Genomic DNA, 23,138 nt, shown 5'->3' on the forward strand with positions numbered 1-23,138 from the left:
GAGATTTGGTTGTGTGGATTTTTAACAAAACGCTGCTTTCTTCCACGTCTGGCTTGGCAGTAAGCCGCGGCAGCCGTTTTGGGGCAGCCGTTTTGGGGCTGTGCCTACGACACTATTTGAGAATCCCAAAGGGGGCTGCGGGCTTAAAAAGGTTAGGGGCTTCCAGTCTAGAGTAGCAGATGCGCTTCCACCTCCCAATGGAAACCTCCGGAACACGGGGAAGAAGTTGTCTGGTCCATCAGCTCTTCCATATCTCTGGCTGGCTCCATTTGCCCAAGAGGGGGGTTCCCTTTCATAGGGTCACGTTGGGTTGATTCCAGCCTACGAGTGGCTTCTTCTCCTTCTTAGTCTTTACAAATGTGCATGTGCGAGGTAGAGAGGAGGCACCGTGCCCCCCCCCACAAAGCCGAACTGGAACCAGTTCCAAATTAGTAGCCTCAGAGATGGCTCAAAACCTTTTGGACGCCTGAGGTGGAAAAAATCCAAACAGCGCCCTTTCCCCTCTCCATGGTGACAAATATGTAATAAAAAAGATTCCTGAACTGCTTTTCTGCTGCCGTTGAAATCTGCTGCTCGAAGCAGGATACTTCACCCCGGCGACCCGCGAGTAATCTGGTTGGTAGGTCTATGCAGAAAATTAAACAGGGGGAACCACGGCCGCCTCTAAGCAACTGTGATTTGTTTTTGTGAAATATGTCCTCCATCCTCGGACGTGCTCGAGAGCAGCTGCGAAACCTATTTCGACGTGTTATTTTTATCCGGACATGTCTCGGCACCACGCGGCCAGGCCGCTCTTTATTGTTTACAACAACCTACCGACAGGCCGGGCGTACGTTTTAAGGCCCGTGACGTGTTGCAGGAAACCGATCCTTGGATACGCGGTGTGTCTCAGCCTTCCCTCCAAAGAGCGGTTCCTGAGAGCCCACGCAGCAATGAGACAGACCCTTAAATAGGACGTTCTAGGTCACTTTCCAGCTAACTGCCCTTCTCAGATTGTGGTATTTACAAAGTCCCTACTTCCAACCTCTCTTGCCTTGAAACCCTACAGGGCTGCCATAACCTGACAGCACATTCCACCACGCCACTTTACCCAATATCAATTTCAGAAATGCCAGGTTTCACGTGGATTGTTTTCTGGATGGGTTGTTGGTTGGTTCTCCGCCTCTTTGTGTGCTGAGAACTGTAACGCGTTTGGGGCATCACCCCCCAAATCACTGGTGGGATGGTGGCCCCTGAGGTGTCCCTGGCTACTTTTTAGAGGCAACCTGGAGACCCAAGGAATAGTACATGTTCAAAGTTACAGATTGAGGCTTTGGGCTGTGCAGAAAGGACCCAGGCTCTGACAGAAACACACATGAAGCTGCCTTCTACTGAATCAGACCCTTGGTCCATCAAAGTCAGTATTGTCTACTCAGACCAGCAGCGGATCTCTAGGGTTTCAGGCAGGGGTCTTTCACATCACCTACTTGCCTACTCCCTTTAAATGGAGATGCCAGGGATTGAACCTGGGACCTTCTGCATGCCAAGCAGATGCTCTACCACTGAGCCACAGTCCTTCCCCAGAAATTATTATCGCGAGTGACTTCAACCGTGTTATGAACAACGATCTAGCTATATCAACTAGGAAATCAAATATTCCTACTCTGCCTTACATGAAGCCGCCTTCTACTGAATCAGACCCTGGGTCCATCAAAGTCAGTATTGTCTACCCAGACGGGCAGCGGCTCTCCAGGGTCTCAGGCTGAGCTCTTTCACATCACCTAATTGCCTAGTCCCTGTAACTGGAGATGCCAGGGATTGAACCTGGGACCTTCTGCACACCACACAGATGCTCTACCACTGAGTCACGGCCCCTCCCCAAATATGATTGGCAATCCTTATTTTCATGATTGGGGTCATGTTAGGTAAATATCTGGGGGCAGCTGCTAATGTTAATTTGCAACTTAAAAAACAAAATCTGCCTCCAGCCCTTAATTCTCAGATAAATGCACATACTCAACACTGGAACCAAGCCTGAAGTATCTGTGGTCTTGTGTCTGGGCCTGTGCGCATGTTTGCATGCACACAATGGGTTTCCTTGTTCAGGAAGAAGGCCCATACAGCTTTCAGAGGGGGAAGAGCCAGTACGAAGCACTTAAAAGGGCAATTGTGCCTAGTTTTCATCTCTGGGCAACCGTTTCCCTTCCATCGGTGGAGGAATACGTCGCCCTGGTTGTTTTGATGTCCTGTTTAGAGTCATTCTGAGCCAGCCCGGCATTTTGATGAAAAGGGTGGTCTAAGCGAGAGAAGAGCCCTGTTCACACATGTTCCGGAGAGCGCACGTACACCCTGCATCTGTCTGTAAGAAAGAGCGCATTCGCTTAAAAAATGAAACTTGGGGACCAATAGCAGGATAAGCGGGGGGTTGAAATCACTCGTTCCTCTCTAAATGCTCTGTAACACGAGAATTACTCGGGGACTTGTATAAAGAAAAACTGAATGTACAGTGAGGGGAAAAAGTATTTGATCCCCTGCTGAATTTGCCCGTTTGCCCTCTGACGAAGAAATGATCAGTCTATAATTTTAATGGTAGGTTTATCGTAGCTGTGAGAGACAGAATAACAACAGGGAAAACCCCAGAAACCCAGAAGACAAAAGTCAGAGATTGATGTGCATTATAATGAGTGAAATAAGTATTTGATCCCTTTGCAAAAGATGACTTAGTACTTGGTGGCAAAACCCTTGTTGGCAATTACAGAGGTCAGACGTTTCTTGTAGGTGGCCACCAGGCTTGCACACATCTCAGGAGGTATTTTGTCCCACTCCTCTTTGCAGATCCTCTCCAAGTCAGTAAGATTTCGAGGCTGATGTGTAGCGACTCGAACCTTTAGCTCCCTCCACAGATTTTTGATGGGATAAAGGTCTGGAGACTGGCTAGGCCACTCCAGGACCTTAATGTGCTGCTTCTTGAGCCACTCCTTTGTTGCCTTGGCCGTGTGTTTTGGGTCATTGTCATGCTGGAATACCCATCCTTGACCCATTTTCAATGCCCTGGCTGAGGGAAGGAGGTGCTCACCCAAGATTTGATGATACATGGTCCCGTCCATCGTCCCTTTGATGCGGTGAAGGTGTCCTGTCCCCTTAGCAGAAAAACACCCCCAAAGCATATGTCCCCCTCCATGTTTGACGGTGGGGATGGTGTTCTTGGGGGCGTAGGCAGCATTCCTCCTCCTCCAAACACGGCGAGTTGAGTTGATGCCAAAGAGCTCGATTTTGGTCTCATCTGACCGCAACACTTTCACCCAGTTCTCCTCTGGGTCATTCAGATGTGCATTGGCAAACTGCAGACGGGCCTGTACATGTGCTGTCTTGAGCAAGGGGACCTTGCGGGCTCTGCAAGATCTTAGTCCTTCACGGCGTAGTGTTTTACCAACTGTTTTCATGGTGACTATGGTCCCAGCTGCCCTGAGATCATTGACAAGTTCCCCCCATGTAGTTCTGGGCTGCTTCATCACCGTTCTCATGATCATTGCAACTCCACGACATGAGATCTTGCATGGAGCCCCAGACCGAGGGAGGTTGACAGTTAGGGTTAGGGTTGTCACCTTCTCACCAAGCTGCTTGGCAATAGTCTCGCAGCCCAGTCCGGCCTTGTGCAGGTCTACAATCTTGTCCCTGACATCCTCGGACAGCTCTTTGGTCTTGGTCATGGTGGCTAGTTTGGAATCTGATGGATTGATTGCTTCTGTCGACAGCAGAACCCTAACCCTAATCTGGCTGGTTGATAGGGGATCAAATACTTATTTCACTCATTATATCAACCTCTGACTTTTGTCTTCTGGGTTTCTGGGGGTTTTCCTGTTGTTATTCTATCTATCATAGCTACAATAAACCTACCATTAAAATTATGGACTGGTCATTTCTTTGTCAGAGGGCAAACGGGCAAATTTAGCAGGGGATCAAATACTTTTTTCCCTCACTGTATGCTGTACACATGTTGTGCTGGAACCCTTTTGTTGACATGGGTAAAAGCCGCTGCAAACTTTATTCCGAGAGTAGCTTTCTGCAATGCCGGGTTTCCTGCATTGGACACGTAGAATATGTACGGGAGAGATGCAGTGGTCAGGTGACAGCGGTCTCCTCAAATGGCTGCTTCCCCTCAGGCAAGTCCACTGTGTTTCCCCTACTCTTCGGAAGCATGCATCCCCCTCACTGTACCTGTATTGCAGCGCGAACTATGAAAAAATGCAGGCAATCTGCTCCATTCGAACAAAACCCAAACGAGGAAAATAACACCAAAACAGTCAGCTAGAGTTTGTATGTAATGGTATTTCCAGTTTGCCTGGATGCTAAAACAATAGGGCAGGGAAGAGGAAAGATGCCGCTGGTAAAGGACGTGGGCGAAAACCGCTTCTAGGAGATGTTATAGTCTTGAGTTGGTGATTTGGGATGCTCTTTGCAGGTAAATTGGGTTAAAGTTTCTGCCCAACACATGCTGGGGAAAAGAAGCCACATGGCCAGTCGTCTTCTGAAAATATCAAAGCAGTGATTCAAATCTGATTGTGGATGGGAATACAAGCCAGCTCTGCTGAATTTCTGTCCCCTGATGCTGTGCCTATGAACTTTTCCGAATTGTGCCTAAATGTCTCAATCTAAAACTGGAGGCTGCAATTTTGGGTTCCTGCCTCATTAAGAAAGTGCAATCGAACAAGACTCGTTATCCACCTCCTCTGTTAGAAATTCTTGGGTTTGAGCCATGTCTCCGAAAGACAGTCTCTCAAAAACTGGACTTCGGTTTATCCTTTTCATGTCCTTTCTATGGTGCTACTCCTCTGGCGTCATCCATCTCCGGACAAGAAACTATAAAAAACAATGGACTCCGTCAACAGCCCATAAAACGTCTCGGATGGAGAAAGAGTAGATAGCCAGCATCCCAAAAATGTGCTCGGATTTGTAGCAGATCACTTATACTCATAGTTTAAACGTCTGGACTTCTTTTGGTATATAGTTGCATAGGGCATCGACAACTGGGAAGAAGAGAGGATCTCCAAATTGCCCCCCCCCCCGAAGTGAGGTTGTGAGGGTTCAGCTGTCCTTATTTCAATACTTTACCACCTTATATCCTGCCCTAGTCCTCCATGAGATGGTAAACCTACATGCGGGCTGTACCGCTTCAGAGCGGAATGGGGACTCATACCTGGATAATACTAAGGAGATGGGTTCTAATCAGACTTCTCCCAGACATAATAGTTTTCTATGCACAGAGACGTTTTTTGTATGTGAGATCATTTAACTATGTGAGCTGCTTCAGCCTTAACGGATGCAGCTCAAACAACGGATGTGTGAACGAGACCCTAAATATAACACACTGGTTTGGGGGGGGGGTTTACTGCAGATATTGCCACTCCGTTACGTTTTGACCTCTTCCCTGGTAACTAGATTCTCTGTTTGCAATGGCCAATGTTGAGTTGAAAATCCCAGCGCACTGGCAAGGGAGAAGTGGACGAGGCTTACTCCCAGGAAGGTGTCCTCACAGCACAATCCTAAACAGTTACATCCTTCTAAGTCCCCTGAAGTCAAAAGGCTCAGGAGGACATAACTCTTCTTAGGATTGCACGATTAATAACTAAGGAGCCTCTACCCCCACCCCCCACCCCCACCCCCATCTGCATAAAAGCTAATTCAGTGAAAGAACATAAGGAAACCCATGCTGGGTCAGACCAAGGCCCATCAAGTCCAGCAGTCTGTTCACACAGTGGCCAACCAGGGGCCTCTAGGAAGCCCCCAAACAAGACAACTGCAGCAGCACCATCCTGCCCGTGTTCCACAGCACCAAATATATTCAGCATGCTCCTCTGATCCTGGAGAGAATAGGTATTCATCATGACTAGTATCCATTTTAACTAATAGCCATGAATACGCCTTTCCTCCATGAATATGTCCACTCCCCTCTTCAAGCCTTCCAAATTGGCAGCCACCACCACATCCTGGGGCAGGGAGTTCCACAATTTAACTATGCGTTGTGTGAATAAATACTTCCTTTTATCAGTTTTGAATCTGTCACCCTCCAGCTTCAACAGATGACCTCGCGCTCTAGTATTATGGGAGAGGGAGAAAAGCTCCTCCCTGTCCAGTCTCTCCAAACCATGCATAATTTTATAGACCTCTATCATGTCTCCCCTTAGTCGCCTTCTTTCCAAGCTAAACAGCCCTATTGGGGTGGGCCAGTGGGCGGCCCACCTGGGGTTCCCAGGAGGGAAATTGCCTCTTTGTGGACTATTATGCTGAGGTTAACAATTCGTGTTGCTTTGTAGTAGTATCAGAAGAAGGTTAGGGTCTGCTGATACCCAGAAAAGTCAGCCTTTCAGGAGCAGGGAAGAAAAATTCCTAGCGGAGGAGAGGGAAGAGACAAAAGAGGCAATCCTATTGCAAAGGGAAGCAGCCTAGGGGAAGACTAACCCGACCCTTGGCTTGAAGGAATTCTCCTGCCCAGGTCCCCATTGAAATGAATGAGCCAGAGTTCCCCAGGCTCATTGGCTTGCACAGGGGATCTTCCTGGGGGGAGTTGTACCCCCCCCCCCAACCAGGGCATGCCATTTGGATTTTCTGCCTCGGGCACCCTGTTTTGGATCCGAAGCAGGATTCGGCTAAAGGACGTGGGTTCTACTATCTTCAATTTTGTTAATGCCTATTCCCCAGCCATACACATCAAAATAAAACAAGTATTATGAAGGTTTGGATCTATTCACCTGGATTTTTTTTTTTTTTACACTTCAGGTTTTTGCTTTTAAATTTTTTTGTCCACGGGGCATTTTTTAAGAGGAAATTAATAACCGGTATGAACTGCTGTATGGATTCAGGAAGGTCCCGGAGCGCTCGAGAGAATGGCATGATTTAATATCATTACTCACTTGTGTCTTTTGTCAATCGCCATGAAATAAAACGTTTGGAAAGTCTTCTATACATAAATGGAGGCGTTTGTCTTTCCCTCTCCTGTTCCCTTTCCATTGCCTGCCCTCTTGATTGAAGCATCTACTTGCTTGGGACAGGAATTGCCCTGCCCTGGATGGCCCAGGCTAGCCTGATCTCATATCTTGGAAGCCAAGCAGGGTTGACCGCCGATAGCACTTGGATGGGAGAGTAATCTAGTAGGGGAGGGTCTTTTATAAAGGAAACCTGTGCACTTTCAGATCTGCTTCACACACACACACACACACACACACACACACACACACACACACACACACACACACACTAGGTGGTGAAAGCAGAGCCCCTTCCCTTCCCTAACAGCCCACAGCTGTACGGCTGCTGACTAGACCAAAACACATATAAAACATCCCGAGGCCTTTGCAAAGGCAGGCTGAGAAATTGCATGGCTTTGCACCGGGTGCGTGTTTTGGTTGAGATCACTCTCCCTTCCCCACCCCCACCCCGTGATTTCCCAACAATGGCCTTGTTGTACCGGCGGCAAGAACACGCTCGTAACATCCCTGCCTCCTCGCTGGGTGTCTGACGCAAAGCTTCAAGGGATGGGGGAGGCAGCAGCTGGCGCCTGCTGGCGTGGGATGAAAAAGAAACAACAACCCTGGCTTGTTGGGAAAGGCGGGGAGGAATAGGATGGAGGGCCCTGGTTTTCGTGCAAGGGAGGCATTCCCCTGACTTGGATTGCTTTTGCAAAAAAATATAATAAAAGCGCCGGTTCTTATTCTTTATTTTGGCAGTTCCTCTGAGCCCAATGTTGTTACGTAAGGATGAGGCTGTCTGGCGCATCTCTGCATGATTCACTGCTCTGGCGGGAGTGTAATTCAGGCAGTGGATCATTTAGTCGCTCCTGATGTAAAGAGACAACAGGGTTTACCAGTTTTCAGAAGATTCTCTGCTCTGGGTTTGTTCCCTGCCAGTCAGGAGACGCTCCCAGAACAGTGACTCATGCATAACGATAGGTGCGGGTTCCACCAAGACGAGTCTAATTTTTATTCTTGCGCACCCCAAACGTAAACCTTGGGTAGGAGTGCAATGCACCTCCAATTTCAATCCAGAAAAAAGCGTCCCACTCAGAAGTTTAGGAAACTCAGTCCTACCCCATTGGTGCGACAGCAGAAAAGCAACTTCCTTTCAGTGGGGTTTGCAAGTCCCTAGTAGGTTGTACCCAAACAATCAGTGACCACAGACTTTGCTACCTACACCCACACCCTGAAACCCACTCATCCAGAAACGGGTTGGGATGACGCCAGACCTGCCAAAACCTTCTCTGGCAGAGGACAGACATTTGCCTGTTCACATTGTTCGACCCGGTAGCAAAGGCCGTGGAAAGAGAAGGGGCTGTTTTGTTCTCCATCTTCCGCCCTTCAGGACGGTTCCCTAGCAATGGAAAATCTGACCGGCGTCGCCAACAATGGCGCCTCAGTAGTCTGGGAGGAAAAGCTTTGGAGGGACAGAATGACAACTGTCCCTCCGAGGAGACATGATACAGGCCTATGAAATTATGCATGGTTTGGAGAGAGTGGACAGGGAGAAGCTTTTCTCCCTCTCTCGTAATACCAGAACGCGGGGTCATCTGCTGAACCTGGAGGGTGAGAGATTCAAAACAGATAAAAAGCAAGTATTTCTTCACACAACGCCTAGTTAACTTGTGGAACTCCCTGCCCCAGAATGTGCTGATGGCTGCCAACTTGGAAGGCTTGAAGAGGGGATTGGACATGTTCATGCTGCAGTCATCTCGCTTGTGGGCTTCCTAGAGGCCCCTGGTTGGCCACTGTGTGAACAGACCGCTGGACTTGATGGGCCTTGGTCTGATCCAGGATGGCTTTTCTTATGTTCTAACTTGAGGCCCCTTGGGGTTGTGCGCCTGGGATAGAAACACTGGCTCGAGACCGAGCAGTTGGAGGGTGTGGACTGTCAGAAATAATCCACACTCTTATTCTCTTTTATAAATAGCCATTACCTGAGAATAGAGACTGGAGACCAGAGAAATCTGTTTAACACGTTTATTGATCAATGAAACGAGGGAGCCGATCTTTCCATCAATCAGCTCGAGGGGTTCAGACAGGCAGTCTGTCTTTTATCTCCTACAAAGTCCTGACTCACTAGTCCCTCCCCTTTCTTCTATAGGTTAGGTCACACCTTCCCGGCCGGTCCTAAATTGTATTTTACATCATCTTAAATCCCAGCCCTTATCCCACTCCCTTATTTAATTGGTTTTATTGATGAATATTTTGTACGTTTTCTGCCCATGTTCCCTTTGCAGTTGCACTGTTCTTGACCTGTCATCTTGTGGTTAATTGTGCTAACCTTTGCAAAAAGCCTGTTACTGGAACATCTGGGGTATTTTTGTAGGTCTTGTGATACTGTTGGCTAGGTAAATTTCTTGACCTTCTGCTACTCTGTTACTTCCCTATTCTGTCTGGTGACCCTCCCAGGGTCTCATCTCGGCCCTTTCCATTGCTTGGTGTAATGGCTGTCCCTGTGCTCAACTCCTTGATCTGGTATTGGTACAATCCTGGGACCCTGCTGAATTCTCTGCCCTGAGTCTGGAGTCAGTGGTCAGTGGCATCTGAAGAGATTTTGCTTTGTTGGGTAACTGGCAAGCCTCTTCCTGATTTTAGCCACCACCACTCTGCTGACCCCAGTTCAGTAAGGCTTGAAATCTTGCATGGGGGTCCTGCAAACAGACAGAAGACTGCCTGTTCTAATGGTCTCCATGGATGAGCCTTTTTTTTTTTTTTTTTACCTCTGGGAGGTTTTGGAGAAGGTTGAACAAACTCTCTTATCTGCAGATTCCTGGTGCTTAGCTCATAACACTTGTTACCATGTATTACAACTTATTCCAGGCTAGTATCCATTATCTTATGTGTATATTTTGTGTATATTTATCTTATGTGTATATTTTGTGTATATTTTGTGTATATTTTGTGTATATTTGTGTAAGCTTATGTGTATATTTTGCTAAAAACCCAATTTTACATTTCACAGCTTGTTAAACCATCTACCTTCTGTACAATTCTACTACTATCTCTTGTCCGCTGCTGGTCTGTGACAAAACGAAACCTATGCGCCGACCAAAAGGAGAAGTTACAAAAGTCTGTCTGGTTTCGTGTTGAGACAGCTGCAGTTGCTTTTTAGCCTGTTTCCAGCTTCCTTATTCTCTCTTCTCCCGGGATCCCCCGACAGGATTTAACTGATTGTTATCTAAAAGCAAAGCTTATAGCTCAATATATATATATATGTCTGCATTATTTTGCCATAGGCGAACATGTGTCTCCCTCAAGACATGAGTGTCTGTGGTGGGGGAAGCTGTAGAGATGAGTTGCTGGCAAACATCATGAGCTCACTGGCGTTCCTCATTCTCCGGATTTCCCCTAAACAGATGTGGAATGTGCCTGACTCCTTATTACAGTATTGTCGGATGGTTGTTTTGTGCTCTTCTGCGTGGGTGCTTCAGCAGCTGCAAGTGGAGTCGGGGCTGGCCTCTTACAAAACCTAATCAGTGGCTATTTTGTGTGATTTTGTTCTTGAGATCTTTCATTCGAGGCCCCTTCTCGGCTTCAGCTCTCGCAGCGGCTCACAAACAAGTGAACGCTCCAGGATAAAAAGACTCCGCTGTTTAAAAGGCATTAAACAAGATTCATGTTACCAAATGCCAATTTTTTGATAAATTAGCCGCAGATAACATTTTTTGGGCAATCAAACACACACATTTCTGGAGAGCGGAGATGATCGACTTCTCCAGCTGGCCTTCTTTGGGTCACACATGGAGCAACGCCGCTGAGAAGGAACTGGCCCTGATTGCGACCAGTTGGATTTCAGACACAGTTGCCAACTGACCAGGGGGAAAAACACTGGCTAGCTCCTGTGATTTCGGCATGGCTCTTATCTGTCTGCACTGACCAGCAGCGATCGAGTGCCCAACATTTAGGGGAGGGGCCGTGGCTCAGTGGTAGAGCCTCTGCTTGGCATGCATTTAAAGGGGCTAGGCAAGTAGGTGATGTGAAAGACCCCTGCTTGAGACCCTGGGGAGCCACTGCCGGTCTGAGTAGACAATACTGACTTTGATGGACCAAGGGTCTGATTCAGTAGAAGGCAGCTTCATGTGTTCATCATCCCAATGGGGCCTGGCGTTTCCCCAGAATGACAACTTATTTCCAGATCACAAAGATCAGTTCCCCTGGAGAAAAAGACTGCTTGGGAGCATGAACTCTATGGCATTATCCCCCATGGAGGAACCTCCCCTTCCCAAACCCCGCCCTCCCCAGGCTCCTCCTCCAAATCACAAGGAATCGCCCAACCCCGAACTGGTGATGCTTACCTGTAGGGTCTCAGGCGGAGGTCTTTATCACTTAGGACCCGGAACCTTTGACTGGAGATGCCAGGGACTGAGCGTGGGACTTTCTGCATGCCCAGCAGATGCTCTTGGACTGGTCCCATCCTGTCCTCTTTCCAGGTGTTTTCCTAAGTGAATTGTTTATAGGTTCCTGTTACTCTGAATTGGTTCAGGTTTATTTGGAACCAAGTTCAATTGAGTTCAGGGTGCTTTACTCCTAAGGACCACAAATATGAATGTGTTGCACCCTTCAATCCTTTGCATATTTACCTGGAAATAAAATCCCACTGTGTTGGATGGGGCTTACTCCCAGGTAAGGCTGCGTAGGACTGCAGTTTTATTCAGTTGGAACTCTCTCGCCCCCTAGTGGCCACTTGGCTAGAAGGCGCTGGAGCACCACTTCAGAGGCCAAATCGCAGGAGCGTCCGCACACTATCGACCTAAACCGGTTTAACAAGCATTTCCTTCCCCCAGGTATCCTGGGAACTGCAGTTTTGTGAGGGGGATCTAGGGAAACACCCATCACGAAATTACAATTGCTATAATTTTTTTTAAATGGGAGGGGCTAGGGTAAACTTGTATAAAACCAGGATTTATTTGTTTGTTCGTTTATTATGTTTTTGCAGTGCAGACATGTTACTCAGAGGACAATTGTTTCAATTGTCTGTGACGGATGTCCTGTTTAAGCTGTTCCTTACCCCTCTTGCAAATGGGTGAGTTAAGCCAGAGCCTAGCAGCAACGTTGCACGTAAAGTCCCTTTGCTGAACCGGAACGGTTAGGTAGTCGAAGGGATTCACCGAGGCTGTATCCACACAGCGCTAGTCCGTTGCAATGGAACGAGCTTGTCCACATGAGAACCCGGCTCGAAATGGTTGCTTCAGTGCAAAAACCGCGCGGTATCCAACGAAGTGTGGACGCGGCCCAGGTCTCTTTACAACCATCACGTACGTTTTGTGTTTTGACTTTATTCTGAGGAGCTCAGATTGCCATGAGAACTATGCCAAGGGGATTAGCCCAATAGTGAGGTATAAACTGCAATGGGTGTAGCTTTCTGCCTAGTGCGGAAATGGAAGGCGGATCAAAGGTCTCCTCTTGCGGTTGTCAGGGAAGTCCGAAAGACATGGGGCTCTCATCCCTTGCAAAAAGGTGGAGGAAATCTTATATACAGGCCTGACAGTTCAAATGGCCACTCTCTGATCTTTGCTAATTTCTATAATTGAATGCTTTTAAAAAAAAATACCTTACTCTGCGATTTAAGTGCTATCCCCCCCCTCCATTTCCCCCCCACTTCATGATAGCAATCTTGTCTTCAGCTCTCTGTCTTCCGGCATGAAGGTATTAATTAGGATGCTGTAAGATCCTTCTGGAGAGGTAGGAACCGATGCATTTCACTTTCTTTTTCTGTCATCAGCCCAGATAGATGGCTAGACAGTCTGGGTTTTATCCTAATAGAGAAAACATATGATTACTGAATTGCGTAACAATTGAGTTGCCATCTGTTCAGAAGGGGGGAAAATCTACTTCACCTGTGTGCTTTCTAGCACCAGTTTGATGGTGCACAAGTAAAGAAATAAGGACAGAAGAAAGGCCCTGCTGGATCAGACCCAGGCCCATCAAGTCCAGCAGTCTGTTCATACAGCGGCCAACCAGGTGCCTCTTGGAAGCCCGCAAACAAGACGACTGCAGCAGCATTATCCTGCCTAGGGTTGCCAGGTCCCTCTTTGCAGCCGGTGGGAAGTTTTTGCTGCGGAGCCTGAGGAGGGCGGGGTTTGGGGAGGGGAGGGGCTTCAATGTCATAGAGTCCAGCTGCCAAAGCAGCCATTTTCTCCAGGGGAAGGGATCTCTATCAGCTGGAGATCAGTTGTAATAGCAGGAGCTCTCCAGCTACTACCCGGAAATTGGCAACCCTAATCCTGCCTGTGCTCCAAGGCACCTAATGTAATAGGCGCACTCCTCTGATCCTGGAGAGAATAAGTATACAACGTGACTGCTGGATAATATTTGCCCCCTGCCCCCCAAAAAAGCTGCTGTTGCTAAATGCACAGGAGCAGGAGCAGAGAAAACGTTGGCAACCCTAAAGCACCGGAGATCAGTCCCACTTTTCGAACCCATCCTTTGAGCTCTGGGCATCTAGATGCTGTTAAAGGCATCTTTTTAAATTTTATATACTCTGTAATCTTGAAACCTTGAAAAAACCTTTAATGGCATAAGTAATATTACAATTGTTACAAAGGTACGTAAAATATGCAGTCATTAAGATAAAAATACAAAAAAGTATATAAACTTATCAATACATTTACTCTGTAATCGTAAATGTATTGATAAGTTTATATAGATACTTTTTTGTATTTTCCTTCTTTTTTAATGTTTTGTACTTTTTGTTTTTATTTTATGTTATAAAAATAAAAAATATTATAAAATAAAAAAAGGAATTTTTTTTCTTGGGTGGGGGGGACATCTGAGCTGAAACCGGCCTCGTCATGGGCCCTTGCCCCTTTAAGGCCCGCTCCTCCCGTTGCTAGGCGGGGCCTGTTGCCACGCCGGCCGGGCGGCCGGGCGGGGGAATTCCCCCGGCCGAGCGGTCACCAGGAGGGCTTCCCCATCCGCGGCCACGTGGGTTTGCCAGCGGCCGAAAGGCGTGTCTTGGCCGGTCCCCGCTCCAGCCAATGGGCGGCTTGGGCGTGGAGAGGAGGGGCGGGGCCTGCCCGGCTAGGGCGACGGAGGGGCGGGGCCCGGGGGCGGGGCTGTGTGCCGGGAGGCCACGCCCCCCGGGCTCTCCTGACTCGGGCAGCCGCTGAGCCGGGCTGGGCGCTTTGCAGAAGCGGCGGCGGCCGGCTGGAGCTGCCATGACGTCCCGCAGGTAAGGGGGGGGACGGCAGGGGAATCCCTCGGGGGGAGGGACCCTGGAAAAGTAATTGATGATGATGATGATGATGCCTCCTTGCTGGCATCTGACCCCAAGGACCGGCCGGATGCCTCGGGGAGCCCCCGAGCGCGGCGCGGAGGCAGATCGCCTTTCCTGTCTGTTTGCCTGGGCCGTCCGAGGTGCGCTGCTGCTGGCCCTGGAGGCTCTGCGTCAATCGCGTTTCAATTGAGTTGCGGCCATTGGCCGGCGAAGCAAGCGTTCAAGAAATTAACATTGATTTTAAAAAAGTAGAATCTAACAATAGATCTGCGGGGGCTCTGTGTCTTGCTTGGGGCGTCCGAGGTACGCTGCTGCTGGCCGTGGATGCCTCGGAGAGCTTCCAAGCGCAGCGCCGAGGCAGACAGCCTGTCCTTTCTGTTTGCCTGGGCCGTCCAAGGTGCGCTGCTGCTGGCTGTGGAGGCTCTGTGTCTTGTTCAGGGCGTCCAAGGTACACTGCTGCTGGCTGTGGAGGCTCTGTGTCTTGCTTGGGGCATCCAAGGTACATTGCTGCTGGCTGGGGAGGCTCTGTGTCTTGCTTGTGGCGTCCAGGGTACACTGCTGCTGGCAGTGGAGGCTCTGTGTCTTGCTTGGGGCATCCAAGGTACACTGCTGCTGGCTGGGAAGGCTCTGTGTCTTGCTTGTGGCATCCAGGGTACACTGCTGCTGGCAGTGGAGGCTCTGTGTCTTGCTTGGGGCATCCAATGTACACTGCTGCTGGCTGGGGAGGCTCTGTGTCTTCCTTGGGGCGCCCAAGGTACACTGCTGCTGGCTGGGGAGGCTCTGCTGCTTGCTTGGGGTGCCCAAGGTACACTGCTTCTGGCCGTGGAGGCTCTGTGTCTTGCTTGGGGTGCCCAAGGTACACTGCTGCTGGCTGGGGAGGCTCTGTCACTAACTGGCCGCAGCTCGCGAAGATCAGAGCAAAGGTACATCAAAGTTGGCGCTGCCTGTTTGCCAGAGCACCTGGCCCGATGACTTTGACAGAACCCCCCACCCCCCCCCGCCCAGTAGAGTGGGGAGTCGGCAGCCCTTTTGGCTGGAGAGAGGCTGCGGCTGTGCATGGAGGTTTCATTGCTGACTCTTGCCTTGAGGGATCAGAGCAGAGGTTCCGCTAGTCCCACATCCTGTTAAGCCCACGTGGTGGGTTTTAAGGCAGTAGTTCTTCTCTGCCGTCTGTCCCCCCCCCCCTTACACTTCTGTCTTCGAACTAGGAGCTTCCAGTCCTAACCATTTCACTCTTGGATGAGATCTGTCCGGTATTTTGTGTTTCTAGCAGTGACCGGCCAAATGCCTCCAGAAAGTTTGCAAAAGGACCCGCTGGGTTGGATGAAGGTCTGTCCTGTCCCTTGTCTGGCACTGGAAAACTCGAAACCGTTAGTTGTTTTTTTCAAGCAGCACTCGGAAAATGTTAGCAGTCCCCTGTTTGCCCCTAACGTCGTGCCTCTCGGTTTCCCTTGCCCAAATGGGGGCGAAGAGGCTGTGGCTGGGTGGCAGAGAATCCTCTTGGCGTGCAGAAGGTCCCAGGTTCAAATCCCCGGCATCTCCAGATTAAAGCATCAGGCAGGAGGTGAAGTGAAAGACCTTAGCTTGAGACCCTGGAGAGCAGCTGCCAGTCTGAGTAGACAAAAATGGCCTTGATCGTAGAATCATAGCGTTGGAAGGATGATTGGGGCTGGGGCTGTGGCTCAGTGGTAGAGCATCATCGCCGCATGCAGAAGGTCCCAAGTTCAATCCCTGGCACCTCCAGCTAGAAGGATCAGGGAACAGGGGATGGGAAAGACCTCTACCTGAGCCCCTGGGGAGCTGCTGCCAGTCTGGGTAGACAACGCTGACCTTGATAGACCAGTAGCTCAGTATAAGGCAGCGTGGTGTGTTCAATAGCTGCTCTTAGAGCTATCCTCCTTTAGCTGCCATAAGTCAGAGACGTCATAAACTGAATTACATTTTACCTTTTAAAAAAGTTTTCTTTCTCTGTTCTGAACACACTTCGGACTGGTGTAGAAAACAAGCAACCACAGTCGCTAAAACAATAAAACAACTCCTAAAAAGTACAACGTGGGGAATTGCAGCAGCAGCTGTGGTGAGTGGATTCACAATCTAAAGAAGTTGTTTCAAACACTATTCTCAATAAGAATGTCGGAGGTTAATAAAGGGCAATTACCCCCTGTGGTAATTGGGCTGAGGGAAATACCGTAACTGGGTGCCCCTGAGCATGTGCAGACTGCTGAACTGGTTTGGAATTACCAAGGAGGTAGGGTGCGGTGGGGGCTTTTGAGCCCGTGTATGGCCAGCCCGTGGCGCAGAGTGTTAAACTGCAGGACTGCAGTCAAAAGCTCTGCTCACGACCTGAGTTCGATCCCGACGGAAGTTGGTTTCAGGCAACCGGCTCAAGGTTGACTCAGCCTTCCATCCTTCCGAGGTTGGTAAAATGAGTACCCAGCTTGCTGGGGGTAAAGGGAAGATGACTGGGGAAGGCACTGGCAAATCACCCCGCAAACAAAGTGTGCCTAGGAAACGTCGGGATGTGACGTCACCCCATGGGTCAGGAATGACCCGGTGCTTGCACAGGGGACCTTTACCTTTTTTTTAAATGGCCAGCTTAAAGCTCCAACTGATTTTGAATGCCCTAAAATGCATGGGAGAACAGCCTCTGAGTGTGTGCAGAATGTGTTTCTCAGCTTCTGAGTAGCAGTTGCTTTCTCTTCCTCTTCCTCACCCTCATCATGCGCCTGTAACCGAGGGCTGCAGGAGGGAGATTTCACATGATCAAGTGAAGCTGCCTTCTACTGAATCAGGCCCTGGGTCCATCAAAGTCAGTATTGCCTTCTCAGACCGGCAGCGGCTCTCCAGGGTCTCAGGCAGGGGTCTTTCACATCCCCTACTTGCCTGGTTCCTTTAACTGGAGATGCCAGGAAAGACATTTCCATTCTTGCGAGTGCAAGGAGTGGTGTAAGGAAGGTTGGAGCATTTTGAAAGCAAATTCGCCCTTGTGATTTTGCAACCGGGAGTGGAATTTGGAGCGCGATATTTCTGGGGAAGAAGTTCAGAACAGCTGGCCGGTAAGCATTTTTTTTTTTTTTGCTGCATGACCTCACCCGCCCTGACCTCGTGTTCCTTCTCGGACCAGGAACTTGCCTTTTAAAATACATTTTTGGATCAAGAACTGTTGTTGTTTCGGTCGAAACCTTGGGTTGGGTGAGTCCTTGCCCCATTTGGTAAGCCCTGGACTGACCTCTTTGATGACAGGTTAGCCTTCGCTGACGGCTGTCCTGGAGGCATTTTGCCGGAACGAACCGAATCTCTGAGCCTGCCAGTGTGAAGAGTTTTAACTTGAACATTGTTTTTTAAATGAACATTTTTAAATGGCATATAGTATGCTACGTATGATTACTCTGTTTTCCCCATGACTATAATTTTCAACATACATTATAATTAAGCTTGCATATAACACGTCTACTGGGGTGCCATCAGTCGGCTGCGACTTGATGGCACTTTACACACACACGCACCACATGTTTGTGTATCATCGGACGTTTCGCTTAGGAAGACACGATAGAGGTCTATAAAATTATGCATGCTTTGGAGAGAGTGGACAGGGAGAAGCTTTTCTCCCTCTCTCATAATACTAGGGGGGAGAGATTCAAAACTGATAAAAGGAAGAATTTCTTCACACAACACATAGTTAAATTGGGGAACTCCCTGCCCCAGGATGTGGTGATGGCTGCCAACTTGGAAGGCTTGAAGAGGGGAGTGGACATGTTCATGGAGGAGAGGGCTATTCATGGCTACTAATTAAAATGGATACTAGTCCTGATGCATACCTTCTGTAGTGGTTAAGAGCAGTGGTTTGGAGCGGTGGACTGTAATCTGGAGAACCGGGTTTGATTCCCCACTCCTCCACATGAGCGGCGGAGGCTAATCTGGTGAACTGGATTTGTTTCCCCATTCCTACACATGAAGGCAGCAGCTGCGTGACCTTGGGCAAGTCACAGCTCTGTTAGACCTCTCAGTCCCGCCTACCTCACAGGGTGTCTGTTGTAGGGAGGGGAAGAGACAGTGATTGTAAGCCGGTTTGCGTCTCCCTTAAGTGGTAGAGAAAGTCGGCATATAAAAACCAACTCTTCTTCTTCAATATCAGAGGAGCATGCCGAATATGTTAGGTGCTGTGGAACACAGGCAGGATGGTGCTGCTGCTGCCGTCTTGTTTGGGGGTTTCCTAGAGGCCCCTGGTTGGCCACTGTGTGAACAGACTGCTGGACTTGATGGACCTTGGTCCAGCATGGCTTTTCTTATGTTCTTATGTAAGTTTTGCTCTCCTGTACATAAATACCTGTATAATTGCCAATGTATTTCACAGGCGAACAGTGCAATTCTAAGCAGCATTACACTCTTATTGGTGGGGTCCTGATTGCCTTTCCCGGAATCTCTGTGCCCCAGTGTGCTATAAATTTGCGCCAATTGGGTTAATGGGATTTATTGGTTTTACTGTTAATTTTTTACTGAATTTTAATTGTGTTGTGTTGTATTGAATTTTTGTGTAATGTTCTTGAGGATTGTTGGCTGCTCTGAGCCCGGCCTTGGCTGGGAAAGAGAGTGGAGTATAAATCTAATAAAATAAATACATAAATAAAAATAATAATAGGTTTCAGAGTATTTAGAAAGGTCTGCTTGGGATTGCACTGTGTTAATCAATTAAGGACATTAGTTGAAGATAACACTTATCAACATGTTTTCATAACAAAAGTTAATGCGTGTGTTGCTTCTCTGGTTCAAGGTGCTCTCTTTGGCAGCACATATACTATAAATATATGTCATAAAGAGGATGGTGCCGAGTTGCTTTCTGTTGTTCCAGAAGGTCGGACCAGAACCAACGGGTTGAAATTAAATCAGAAGAGTTTTTTCTAACAGAGCGGTTCCTCAGTGGAACAGGCTTCCTTGGGAGGTGGTGCGCTCTCCTTCCCCGGAGGTTTTTAAGAAGAGGCTAGATGGCCATCTGTCAGCAATGCTGATTCTATGACCGTAGGCAGTTCATGAGAAGGAAGGCATCTTGGCCATCTTCTGGGCATGGAGTAGGGGTCACTGGGGGTGTGGGGGGGGAGGTAGTTGTGAATTTCCTGCATTGTGGAGGGGGTTGGACTAGATCACCCTGGTGGTCCCAACTCTATGATTCTAAATGGGAGCTGTATGCTTTTACCATAGGATGTATATTTTATATTTTATGCTGGACTTTGGCTGTAATAAAGATGATTTGATTCTCTGGTTCAAGTTCCTCTGGGCCTCCTGAATTTAAATCCTGAGACGGGTACATCCTGACTCTGATGGGCAGGCGTGAAAATCGTGTGTACCTTGGCCCTTAAAGTCATAACTCCACCCCCAACCCAACTACTAGATAGTATTTTTGAAAAAGTATTTGGATTTCAGTGAAGCACAACCAGATCTAAATTGAGATGAACATTGTTGAATGCAAGGATTAATTTCCGGAGGTGAGGGGGTGGCAGGGCCGGTTTACGACGAAGGATACCAACACGTTCTGCCTCTGAAGTTACCGCGGTGTAAGCGATTGTGGAGCACAGAAATACTTTGGGCAGCAAGTAAAGAGTCTTTGGATTGAGCTACATGTGAGGCTGTGGATTTTGGGCTGGATGCCCGTGGGTTGTAACTTAGCTGCAAAAAGCAGTCTGGGGTGGGGGATCAGGGAGCAGAGAGGTTTAACTCCCACCGTGCGGTGTTTGGATTTGAAACAGACTTTTCTGCCCAGGGAGGCTGCTATACGTTCTGGTGGAAGAAAAAACAAGGGGAGGGGCTGTGGTTCACTGGTAGAGCATCTGCTTGGCATGCAGAAGGTTCCAGGTTCAACCCCCAGCATCTCCAGTTAAAGGGACTAGGCAAGTAGGTGATGGGAAAGACCTCTGCCTGAGACCCTGGAGAGCCCCTGCCGGTCAGAGTAGACAATACCGACTTTGATGGACCATGGGTCTGATTGAGTATAAGGCAGCTTCATGTGTTCAATTGGTACAATATGGGTACCTGGCATTTTTCCCTATGGGCTACAAGCAGCGGGGGGTGGGTATTAAAAGACATCTAACCTTTCCCGGGTGCGGGCTTGATTTCAGCCCGTGAGTGGCCCCTGAACCTATCTGCGTGCAGTACTCTCCTGGAGACACAGATCCTTAGTGAAGCGATCCGTCGCGACTCTAAGTAGGCACCTTCACGCTCTTCCCTCCTTCGCACTCGTACATGTGACCATGAATGCATTTATTATTTACTTTTTTAAACTCAGCCTTTCTCCCCAGTGGGAACCCAAGGCGGATTGCGCCGTTCTCCTCTCCTCCATTTTACCCTCACAACAGCCCTGCGAGGTAGGTCAGGCGAAGAGTGTGTGACTGGCCCAAGGCCACCCAGGGTGCTTCCACGGCAAATGTGGGGATTCAGACCTGGGTCCTTCCCCGGATCCCAGCCTGACGCTCTAACTGCTACGCCATGCTGTGCTCCACCTGGGTCGAAAACATCTTTGATGCATTTCCCTCCTTGGGCTGCGTAGGTTGTTTCCTTTTTTAGGAGCTGACTTGACGGAAAAGATCCTCCTGACTTGTTTCCAGGGCTGCTGAAGAGGCGAAACACCCCTGGAAACGGTTATTTGTTTGCTTTTAATGTTTCTGCTGGTTGGTTCTTCAACGCCTTCACCGAATAGACAGTTGAAGCTTGGAGTTGGTCGCTCAAATGTTGCTCAGCTTGAGACCCCGATGAGAGAAATGGGGTGGAAAACTCGGTGGAGAGATGTGAAACCCTTTGTTGACAATCTGGCTTGGGGAGTCAGGGCTGCCCGAATTAATGGCCAATGGCCTGGTTCAGACCCTTAGGAGTACACGGCAGAGCATCGAGGAAAGGACTGTACCACATCATGGTGCAGTAGATAGATTAAAGCTTAGGACATTGCTTTTTTGGTCCGGAGGACCTCTTTGGATTTCATACAGAGGGAGATACATTCTGGTCCCTGCTCCTCTCTGCTTACGGTTGCCACCCTCCAGGTAGTTAGCACGGGAAAGTGGTACACAAATGCACATAAAAAGGTTGCAAAAAAAAAGTCTGAATTGAGTGATGAAGATGGAAAGAACAAAACAAGTGTACAACATGAAAACTTAGCAACTAAGTGACTGGTTATATACAAATATACAGGTAAGCATGAAACAGTCTACAATAGTATCCCATTGGGAACCTGTTGACAGTGCTGCTGCAGAATGTTAAATTGAAATGGACTTGTATGTGTAATTAACTTACTACAAAATGAATGATGCAATGTGGGGCTGAAGAAACGAATGTGAAACGGCCGTCCCCTAGCTTTTGGATTTATACCTACTATTGGATATCCTGCTGAACTGATCATTTTTGAAACTCAGAAGAGGACTTTTTGCCTCCAGATACACACCAATAGACTGTTTCATGCTTACCTGTATATTTGTATATAACCAGTCACTTAGTTGCTAAGTTTTCATGTTGTACACTTGTTTTGTTCTTTCCATCTTCATCACTCATTACAGACTTGTTTTTTGCAACCTGTTTATGTGCATTTGTGTACCACTTTCCCGTGCTAATTTCCAAACCTATTTGGTATAGGCACGGAGGTGCCTTTGTTTTCATTTTGCTCACCCTCCAGGTAGTAGCTGGAGATCTCCAGCCGATAGAGGTCACCTAGAGAAAATGGCCCCTTTGGCAATTGGACTCTATGGCATTGAAGCCCCTCCCCTCCCCAAACCCCACCCTCCTCAGGCTCCACCCCAAAAACCTCCCAACAGGGGCAAACAGGGACATGGTAACCCAATCTTTGCTTGTAATGCTGGTTTCCTTTTGGCAGGAAGCTTTTCAACCTAGCGGAGTATTCCAAAATGTGATCCTCTGCCTGCAGTCTGGGGCAGTCCAGGTCCCTCTTCACCACCGATGGGAGGTTTTTGGGGTGGAGCCTGAGGAGGGCGGGGTTTGGGGAGGGGAGGGACTTCAATGCCGTAGAGTCCAATTGCCAAAGCGGCCATTTTCTCCAGGGGAACTGATCTCTTATCGGCTGGAGATCTGTTGTAATAGCAGGAGATCTCCAGCTAATACCTGGAGATTGATGACCCTAACACTTGGCCTAATCTACCTCACAGGGTTGTCGTGAGGATAAAACGGAGGAGAGGAGAAGGGTGTCCGCTGCCTTTTGCTCCTTGGAGGCCGAGTGGGCTAAAAATGTACTAAAATAAATATATACACATATTTTGTGTTGTCGCTGTTCCCAGCGGGCAGAGCAACGCTTCTGGAATCTCAAGCCCTCCGGACATCCCTGGCCGGGCTCCAAGGCTGGGGGTCTCTTGGTCCCAGGCCCGGAGCGTAGTTCTGCTCCGTCACCCTGGCTGGCTGACTCCCGAGGTCAGGCTAAGAATAACCCCGGCCCCGCTTCTGAAGCCGGCCCGGCTGAGATCAAGGGCCGGGGCTGTGGGGTTGGCACGCCCGGGCTGTCACCAGATCCTGGCTGTTGGCTGCTGCTTTCCTAGAAAGGAGAGGCGCGAAGCGTTACTCAGCGGGGTTTTTCTTCTGCTCCCCAGCTGTTGGGGCTTGTGGGGTGGGTTGGCCTGTCCTTGGGGTAAGGCGAGGCCATGCCTGAAGGCTTCGCCGGAAACCTGCGGCCTGCCGATTGCGAGGAGCTCCGTTTCCTTTCGCTGGGTTTCCTTTACACAAGAATCAGGAAGGAGAGTGTCTGTTGTGGGGAGAGGGTGTGGGGTTGCCGACCTCCAGGTGGGGCCTGAAGATCTCCTGGGATTACAGCTGATCTCCAGGGGACAGAGTAGGGCGACCAGCCCCCCAGGTGGGACCTAGAGGTCTCCCAGAATTTCACCTGCTCTCCAGATAGGGTTGCCAACCTCCAGGTTCTAGCTGGAGATCTCCTGCTATTACAACTGATC

The sequence above is a fragment of the Euleptes europaea genome, chromosome 19 (genome assembly GCF_029931775.1).
Source record: "Euleptes europaea isolate rEulEur1 chromosome 19, rEulEur1.hap1, whole genome shotgun sequence".
NCBI classification, from domain to species: Eukaryota; Metazoa; Chordata; class Lepidosauria; order Squamata; family Sphaerodactylidae; genus Euleptes; species Euleptes europaea.